This window comes from Rhopalosiphum maidis, chromosome 3, assembly GCF_003676215.2.
Source record: "Rhopalosiphum maidis isolate BTI-1 chromosome 3, ASM367621v3, whole genome shotgun sequence".
NCBI lineage: Eukaryota > Metazoa > Arthropoda > Insecta > Hemiptera > Aphididae > Rhopalosiphum > Rhopalosiphum maidis.
The window spans coordinates 40949128-40956181 of record NC_040879.1 but is presented as its reverse complement, the minus strand read 5'-3'; the positions used below and the strand labels follow the sequence as shown (position 1 = coordinate 40956181).

General features: G+C 30.7%; 1 pseudogene; it reads right to left on the bottom strand.

The window, feature by feature from the left end:
• Positions 1 to 207: 207 nt before the first annotated feature.
• Positions 208 to 650, bottom strand: LOC113555869 (annotated as a pseudogene).
• Positions 651 to 7054: the final 6404 nt, after the last annotated feature.

Below are 7054 nucleotides of genomic sequence, written 5' to 3'. Positions count from 1 at the left end.
ATCTGATATAACTGATCATTATGCTACTATATTATACATTCAAAACGATGGTGATTTAACTGACAACACTGATATAAAATTATGCGAGATAGGAAATAAAATTAATATAGAGCACTTAAATATGCTCATTAGCAATGAAGATTGGGATAATTTACTAGGTTATAACGATGTAAATAAAGTATTTAAAACATTTAATAACATAATTAATCAACTTATTAGCCTCTCATCGTATAATGTTACCGGAGCATCTAAAAAACATAGTAAAAAAAAGTTTAAAGAATGGATAAAATATTTAAATTTTGAGGGTGACAAAAAATTAAAATTCTATCGACTCCAGGTCCACTATCGTGTAATAAAAATTGTTCAGTTACACCTTCAGATGGCGATTACGACTGATAATTCACTGGCATTATTAATGAAATCAAATCTTTTGGAGCATCGGGTGCAGCTTGAATTTCACGTCGTGTACGTCTTATCTGTTTTTTTAAAGCTCCATCGGCCGTCAACGCTCCCTAATTAATTTAAAATTAATTCTCAATTAAAGTTATTAAAATTTTGGTATTTACCTTTCCTGCTTGTGATAATCCACTAGTACATTCATTGATGATATTTGATGTAGCCTCCATTGTCTCACGTGCTCGTTTTTCATTTTAGTGACTGCAGCATTAACTTCAATCTTAGCCGCTTCCGAGACATGGGTCGAATATTCATTTATTTGTTTTAAGACCTAATAAATAAACCATTATAATTGTATTTAATATCTACTGATAATTATAATAGTGAAATAAATTACTACCAAAGTTTCAACTGTTGTATGAATTCTCGCCTTACACGAATCTTTGTAACTACATCGCCAAAACTTTTTTAATTTATTTCCACTAAATGCATAAAAAATATACATATATCCATCATGTACAAATATTTCACGTCCACGGAAAGTTTCAATTGCTTGTGTCATGGTGACTACTTACCACTGACTACTTGATGATCTACTCAATGATCGTCTATCGATACAGCGTATAGGTTAACTATACCTAAACCTGTATCTTTATTAACTTAGACCGTAATATAGATTATGTTGTATGACAGTATAATCCCATAGTATATATATATAGAACCATACGGCATACCTGCATCAAACCGACGAAAGTGAGATAAAAACTGATAAATTATATCGGCACAATATAATCAATGCTAACATTATATTACCTAAACGCGATTAAAATCATTTTATGAAAAAATAACTACGCCGAAATGTCCGGATCCGCAATAAAGCATTTGGTGTCCAAGAGCGCGTATTACCGTCTTACACTCCTGAACAGCTGGACACACATAAGACTAATTGAAAATAATATACCTTATACTCGTATTTATGATTCTATTATATAGCGTGGGTCTTCAAAGTTCAAATATTGTTTGCTATGGGCCTTCGAAAATTTAAATTTAGCACTGTTAACACATATTGCATACTACTGAACGATAAAATCAAAAGAAAACTGCTTTTATATTTCATGTCCGATTCTTATTTATACGATATATCAACATTTTTATGAGCTTAACCTACGAACAAGCATTGTATGGAAAATGAGTCACACGTAGAAGTAATAGAAAAATTATTTATTTAAATTTTCCAAATTATTTCAGTGTTTTATTGCATGAAAGTTGTGCTGGGCGTGACGTTAAGATGCAGCTCGCTCCGGGTCTGAAAATATACATGTGTCAATACTCTACATTGAGGTATTTATATATACCCCGAGTTCACAAGTTGGAGATCTTCTGGTGATCATTTTGAAATGAGGCGAATTGTGTTTTCGCAATAATTTTGATTTGCGTCATTTCTACAAGTTACAACGATGATTTATCATATTTGCATATACTTTAAGCTATTAGAAACTCTTAGAGAAACGTAGCTGTATTGTCCACACATATCTAAACCACAAAAATTACCATTATTTGCAGATTCGTGTTATATATATTTGCCATGGTCCACGGTGTTAGTTGTTACTGATCACTAGGGCTAGTGGCTTATAGGAGCTTGCATATTTTCTAATATTTATTATTCATTAAAACACAGCATAAATGTATTTCATAATACCAAAAATCTACAGTAAACATTTTTTTTCTGCATATTTTGTACATTTTACACTTTTTTACGTGTTATAGTATTGTTACTTGTTCGTCATAGAGTGTGGCGTCATAGAATATATTATTTATTTTTAACAAATAACTTAATCAGTTGATCAAAATATTATTCATATATTTTATTTTTATTTAATAATAAATTTACAATTTTAAATACATTTTTTCAAAATGATATGATTTAGAAAATGCACAGCATTAGTTATTAGAGATGATCGATTATTCTAACGAAAAGTCCATCGATCAAGTATCCGTAAAAGATTATGAAGAATTTTTAAATGATGGTTGCCGACAAACACTAAGTTTCAACATTTTTCAAATCAAGTGTAGATATTAAACCGTTGGAGGTTATTAATACCTGGATAGCAAGAAGGATTCCACTCATGGATGTCATTTTTTCCCGAAATTTTGGACAAGTTCGTGAACGTTCGTCAACCTACGATTACCCCGAGTATAATGTAATGAAAAAGAATTGGCCTTATCTTTCCAAACTCATCATTAATCCTTCACAAACTGTGTTACACGAGTTAAAACTAATTGCTGAAATTGTAAACGAAATCAAGACATTGCAGACAAGCTGTAAGCGTCGAGCAGCAATGAAATGCTTATCGCATACGTTGCACGAGTGCAGGTTTTTACCTGTATGCGTCCGACGGTGCACTTTCAGATAGCCGTTTCTAATGAACGACTCATCACACACGTCACACGGGTACGGTTTTTCACTCGTATGCGGTATGCGTCTGGTAGTGTAAAGTCAGTGTGCTATTAGTGATGAACTTCTTGTCACATACGTTGCACGAATACAATCTACTATTAGCACATGTCATCAGAATACTAGTGATGTTTTTCATTGTATTATTGTTAATTCCGTTGAAGATTTCTTCACAAGTCTTTCTCAGTTGTACTAAATAATTTAACAATCATAGATTAAGTTATTATATAACTATATAACTATTATATATAAAGTTATTATAGTATTTATATACATGGCAACTGGAACGAGAACGTGAGTGTTTTAGAAAATATATTTAAAATGTAATAATAATAAATATATTGAAAATAAGATTAGTTACGCAATGTTTTAAGTCAGTATTGTTTTTATCTAATTTTAAAGTAAGTAAATTATATTGTAAACAAAAACAAAATAAGTTTATGAACGGTGACCGAATCGGAAATAATTAAATCTTGCAACTTTTATGATATGTAAAATTAGATTTTTTTGTTAAAATAAATCAGATTATTTTTCCTTTCCTTTATATATATATATACTTTGAGGAAACAGGGATTGGTATTAAAAAACGGGGACGAAGATATCCTCCGTTATTTTCTATACCTCTATGGAATGTATATGAGACAATACAAAGTGACTGGGATAAAACAAACAACATTTATGAAGGATTTAACAATGGCTTTGCTCATTTAATTTCTGCTCAACATCCTTCAATCTATAAATTTATAAACGGTTTGAGACGTCAACAAAATCTAACGGGAATTAAAATAGGTGAAAGTATAGTAGGAAATCTAAATACACCAATTTAAAAGAACAAGGCAGTCAGTTGGGCTGAAAGAGTACAGAGTAGCAGACCACAATTGAGAGTTTGAAGATTATCTTCAAGGTATTTCATTTAATATATACTTTCATTAATAAACATATTTTATTATTTATTTTTAAATTTATTTTTTAATACTTATATTAATTTTATTAAATTATACATATTTTTATCATTTTATCATTTTCACTTAACGTTTTTCTGGTTAACGTGTTATTTAAGAACCCAAACCCCGAGTTAAATGAGAACTTACTGTATATTATCAAGTCGACTGCCGGAATATTTTTACAGGGTTGTCCTCACACGCCATGAGTACCAATACTGGTATTCACTGGTTTCGTCACGTACACTGTTGTATTTTTAGACAGCTCACACCATAGGCCTTGGGTTTTTTTATATTTATAATAATTTTCTTATCTCATAAGCTTTTTGATGTAATTGTATGTTTATTTAAAGAAAAATAAACCAATTCCGAGCGAGTACCAGTTATGGTACTCAATGCCTATTATATTATTATAGCCCATACTAACATATCATTTTTATATTTTCATTTCACTTTTACTCGTTGACGACGCGCGATGATTAACGTATAATATATAATGGAGAACAAAGAAATTATTGATGCTCTTAATATGCATTTGATGATGATTTATCTGACTTTGGACATTATTATTATTATTATTATTATTATTATTATTATTTATTCGCGATTCGTAGATTTAGATTTTAGGTAATGAGTAGCGTGGAGGGGTCTATTGGAGGGATTATTTTAATTTATCTTTATCGATTTTCACGTTCAAAAAAGTTGAAAAACCCGTAATTTATTCTCAAATCTATTCTATAATAAAGTACTAATATATACTATTATTATACAGGATTCTATTCTAACATTTTTTCTTCAAGTGATGAAGAAGATAGTAGCATACCACACGAGCCAAATATTAATATTTTTCCTACTCAAATTCCATCTACTTGTGGTCTAGCGAATAATAATACTTCGTGTCCAGTTTTCAATCCGAATGACGAGCCTTTTGGAATTAACCCGGATATAATAGAAACACTTAATAACGGGTCCCCATATGATTTTTTTTTGTTTGTTTGTCTATGACGATGTTTTAAATTTATTGGTTATAGAAACAAATAGATATGGTAACAGTTTATATACTTTAGCCCAACGGCCAAAATCTAGGCTCAAGGAATGGGTAGAAACAGACATTGTAGAAATGAGGACATTTTTGGGTATCATTATGTGGATAGGATTGACTCCTCAACCATCTATAGCGTCATATTGGAGCAAAACTGACATTTATTAATCTAACATTTCTAATTATATGAAAAGAAATCGATTTGAATTATTACTTAAGAGTTTTCATTGTTGTAATAATAACGAATGTCCTCGAGGAGATCGAATATTTAAGATACGTGGCTTAGTTGATATGTTAGTAAACAAATTTAAAAATTGTAACATACCGAGTGAAAGTTTATGTGTCGATTAATCAATTATTCCTTTTGTCGGACGTTTGTCGTTCTGTCAATACATCCAAAAACAAAAGGCATAGGTATGGAATAAAGGTTTTCAAGCTATGCACGAATGATGGATATACAGTAGGTTTCAAAATATATGTTGGACAGGAATCAGTTCCTGGGATGAGACTTTCAACTAAATTTGTTATAGAGTTGTCCGAAGACTACTTGGATATGGGGAGAACAATATCCACAGATAACTAGTACACTTCTATTACCTTAGCAAATGAACTTTTGTCCCGATCAACGAATTCAGTAGGTACTTTAAGATCCAACAGGAAATTTAATCCAAAAAATGTTATTAATGCAAAATTAAGAAAGGGGAAATAATATCAAATAAAAATGAAAATAATATTCTTGTATTGAAGTGGAAGGATAAGAGAGATGTATTAATGTTATCAACTAAACACAATGATAACGTTATAGAAACTACTAACAAATATGGTAATAAAATTGTTAAGCCAAAAGTTGTATTTGACCTACAACCTAACCTTCCATTCTACACTTGGCAAGCAATAGCGTTATTAAGAATGTTATTCCAGTCTTTACAGACGTACCAAGAAAAACATTTGACCAGTATCCTGCGTCACATTTTCTATTATAATATTCTACGCAAGTCATTAGATCTATCAATGTTTGTTTGTTTTCCTGGACGAATGATGAATGTTGGTTAATATCGTATGATGTTTCCGCCAGATGGTCTTGGTCTCAAAGAAATTGTCTGTCATGTTCCTAAATTTGAACTGGTGATTCTATGTTAAAGCCTGACAACATTTTGCGAAATATTTTTAGAAGCTGGTCTTCGACTATAATTAGAGTTTCATACATAATTTGTAATTCTTCGTCGTTTAAAATACGTCTATGTTGTTGCTTTATGTCAGATGTCATGTTTTCTTTGTGTTTATTCCACAGTCCATTTAAATTTGGTATATGACAAAAATTATCATAATTAAAAAAATTTCACGTAATGAGACGCAGAATGAAAAAGAGCTGCCTTTATTAAAATATTATCTCAATGCTGTATGTCTTTTAAAAGGCTGAGTGCTTGACAGGCTTCTTAAAAAATTGGATATTCAACGTTGTCAACAGTTTTATATTTTGAACTGATGTTGGTCCTCTAACGTAATGTAACAATATATGCAAATAATAACATTTTGCATTACTTGAGTGAACTTTATACACTCTGCCTAGAACAATTGATTTTCAGATGCCAGGATACTGAGTAATTGGTTGTCCTTGTTTTCTTTGACTGAATCTATTATTACTAAATGTATAGATATGTGTATATGTAGTATGTTGGTACTTAAATGTATAATTACGTCCTAGCAAAATCGTCGTGATTACAAAGATCAAAAAATGTCTTAAAGGTATATTGACATTTTCAATGCTATCTTGAGTTTGTTTTATTGTAATAAATTCGTTGACCATTTTCCAAATGAACTGTGAGTTGAAAAACAGTAGGATAACGATCATGTATAGAAAATTCAAAAATTCACATGAGGCTTCTGATAAACTGATATATTTGCTATTTTGGAAAGATTGAATCTAGTCACGTGATTCTACTGAAAAAGTTGCCTGATCAGAGTCTTTATTGATGTAACTGCAGATATATTGAACGGCTTTTACTGAACTACAAATTTTAATATTTATATGACATTCAAATGCACGGGACAATACTTCATTATATGGCACGATCCAACGATTTTCAATTGTAACAACTCTTCCACCAGACATCTTGGGAGCAAAGTATTTCCACCATTAATCGGTGATCGACGACGATATTTTGGATAGTTGTCCTCGCCCGACTGAATTTTATTTAAAATGTTTTTTGGAAATCCTTT